We start from the raw sequence: 3295 nt of genomic DNA on the forward strand, positions 1-3295 counted from the left end.
CAAAGCATTGAAACGTCGTATCATCAGCAAACATAATGCATTTCAAATTGCTATGCTGAGGCATGTCGTTTATATCTCGAAATTATTTAGTTTATGAGATCCAGTAAAATGGAAATATTTAATGATATAACCTTACGTTTTAGAGATGTGTCTTTTTCAATATCAAGGACAAAAATGCTTAAGAATCCAAAAAAAAGGAATTAAATTAGCACAGTTACTTTTTTGTTAGCATATATAACACACTTTTTGTATGAGGAACCTAACTTGGTATCCAAATTTAGTTGATCCCATTTGCATGTTGGCCAATGCTACCCATGAGTGTTCTCCAAAACATTTGTTTGACCCAATTGAAAGCATGGGGCATTTTGAGTACTTTTTACATTTCTTTGGTTGAATTTTCAAAAGACAACATTTTTGTTCAATAAAATAAGTTAAAATCGAATTCTTTTTTTTCTACCTGTTTTGGTCAATTTCAGCTTCTACCTGCCTTTTTTGGCGATGTTATACCTTTTTTCAAGTTCTAGTGATGAATACAGAGCTGGAGGAGGCAAATTTTGCTCATGAATATTTTATACCCCGGATTGTTTTTTTTTGTCGGATTGTCCACCGATACCGGGGATGGAATCCCGGGTAAGAAATTGAAAACAAAGAATGATTGGCCCATGAGATAATGGACAAAGTCAAGCACGGTAAAATATCTGATCTTGCAATGAATTAGAATTGGCAGATCGAGCTAGTCCTTGAACATAAGGCTGGTCTGGAATGGTGTTTATAAGCTTATCTAAGTCTGCTTTAAAAGATGGCATAGAATCATCTAATAAGTAGAATTGTCGAAAGCAGGTGGGTAAAAGATTATATAGGCTAGGAGCTCTATATAGAATAAACGAGGATTTCATGGTTTTGACAAGTCTAGTTTCGTTATGACTAGACTGTACTCTCACCTCGCACGTTATACCCCTACGGTCATTCTCGTTAAAATGTATTCCCGGATTCGGGCATCGTTTATGAATGCATTTAAAAAAATATGAAATAAGATATCTTTCATATCTTCGTTGAGTACTATAAAGCCCTAGCTGTTTTAGTCTCTCCCAATAGGAGAGGTTACGCATGTCAGATATACTACGTGTAAAACTTCGTTGGACCTTCTCTATTCTTTGAAGTCTTGCAGAGCTCACTGGTGCCCAAACAGGAGATGCATATTCTAGATGGGGTTGGACAATAGATTTGAGGAGAGTCAGCATAGTAATCGAATCGCAGGATTTAAACGTTCGGTATATCCATCCGCATGTTTGAAAGGCCTTAGCCACCTTGACTTCAATGTGCTCATCGAATTTACCTGTATCCTGAATAATCACCCCTAGATCTCTAACTCACCCAACTTGTTGAATGGGGTCGCCCCAGCTGTCCATGTATTTTGAAACTGTAGGGACATTACCGAATGTCATAAGACAAAATTTGTTAACATTAAAAGCCATATTATTTGCCGATACCCATCTGTATATATTTTCCAGATCGTCTTCTAACCCCAAAGTGCAATCATTCATTCTTCCATAGACCAACTTGGTGTCATCTGCGTAACAAGACACAGTAGAGCTTGTTGCTCGTTGCTCTAGTGGTGATATGAAAATAATAGATAGTATAGGGCCAAGAATGCTGCCTTGTGATACGCCCGATAACACATTGGACACGTTACATAGCTTATTATCCACTCTAATGTATTGTTTACACTCTTTTAAAAACCCTTCTATGAAACTTCAACTGGTGTCCAAGGTAAAGTTTTAAGTTGAAACTAAACGCTGGAGTAAAAGCCCGTGGTCCACTTTATCGAAGGCTTTCGCAAAGTCCAGATATACCACATCCACTGAGTCATGANTCGAAGGCTTTCGCAAAGTCCAGATATACCACATCCACTGAGTCATGAGTTTGTAGTTTTGTTATGATACTGTCGATATGCTGAATCAGTTGAGTGATGGTACTGTGACGTGAGCGGAAACCGTGTTGCCCCGAGGGCATAATGTCATTGTTATCTAGATACTGTACCAGTTTAGCCTTCATGATTTTTTCAAGTACCTTGGCAATATTGGACGTAAGTGATATAGGTCGATAATTGGCTTGGTTGGATTTGTCACCCCCTTTGTATATCGGTATGACGTGCGCCACTTTAAGACATGAAGGAAATTCTCCTTTGTCCAGTATGGATCTCATTAGATAGGCAAAAACTGGAGCCAGGACCTTTGAACATTTCATTAAGAATTACGAGGTCACTCCATCAGGGCCTGGCGAACTAGCCACTTTCAAGTCTTTAATCGCACTTAATGCATCAGATGTCTTTATATTAAAATCATACAAATCATTGGGGTTATTGTCAGTTGATATATTTTGCAATTTCATAGGAGAGGTAAACACTTTAGAAAACTGATTACCCAGCATATCTGCCAAAGGCTTTGGTTCGTGGACAGTTATATTTTGTATTCACACATTTTACACATTTTTTGCATAATTGTCGCCAAAGTTAGCCATGTAAGGCAAAAAAATGAATTTTTCCTCAATTCATGATAATCCTTCAGGAATCAGCTCAATTTTTGTTGAAAATAATGTAATTTTTGTAAACATATTTTCATTAACCAACAAAAATGAAGGTCGTAAACAGTGCGCAAAGTAACAGCCGCCCACATGAATTTTGCTCTTGTATGCACCTCATCATAGTATCTCAACTATTTTTTTCCAGCATTTCCTTGCATGTGAATTTTTGTTAGAGCTTCCAACAAGAATTAATTGAAGAACTACTGTAGATATTTATTTTGCCATATTGGAGTATATTTAGATATTTCGGTGATTTTTCCTCCCATTTCCTTAAAATTATCTGGGGGATTTTTTATGTCAATGAAATTGGTGGTCAAGAAAAAAGAAAATAAAGTAAAAAAAAACATCCATTTTCATGCAGTTTAGATTTTTTATTTGTTAAGCTATCATAAATTCAGTTTTGTCATTTCATGCTAAAGCATCAGTTTGACTTGACAAACTGCTTTTGAGGAAAGATAATTGGTGGACCGTGATTTTACATTCTTGCTTACCACTTAAAAGCTTCATCGAAAACGTTGTAATAGAGAACAACTTTCGTCAACCTTCAATTGAATGATCTAAACAGTGTGTTAATATATTCTAAATATTTAGCCACTTTTTGAATACTTTTGGATGATGTTTGCTCTAAGAGGACAAATCATTTAATAATGGTTCACCTCTAAAACTTCAAAGTTTTCGAAGTATGTGGTTACGACAAAGAAGACGGTTTTGA

The 3295-nt window shown here is 36.2% G+C and overlaps 1 protein-coding gene across 1 annotated transcript in view; it reads left to right on the forward strand.

Annotated features, from left to right (window-relative positions):
- The window catches only part of LOC131885581 (protein VAC14 homolog), a gene marked incomplete at its 5' end in the record, with an annotated part of 18821 nt that overhangs the window by 3325 nt on the left and 12201 nt on the right, over positions 1-3295 (forward strand).

The sequence above is a fragment of the Tigriopus californicus genome, chromosome 8 (assembly GCF_007210705.1).
Source record: "Tigriopus californicus strain San Diego chromosome 8, Tcal_SD_v2.1, whole genome shotgun sequence".
Lineage (NCBI taxonomy): Eukaryota > Metazoa > Arthropoda > Copepoda > Harpacticoida > Harpacticidae > Tigriopus > Tigriopus californicus.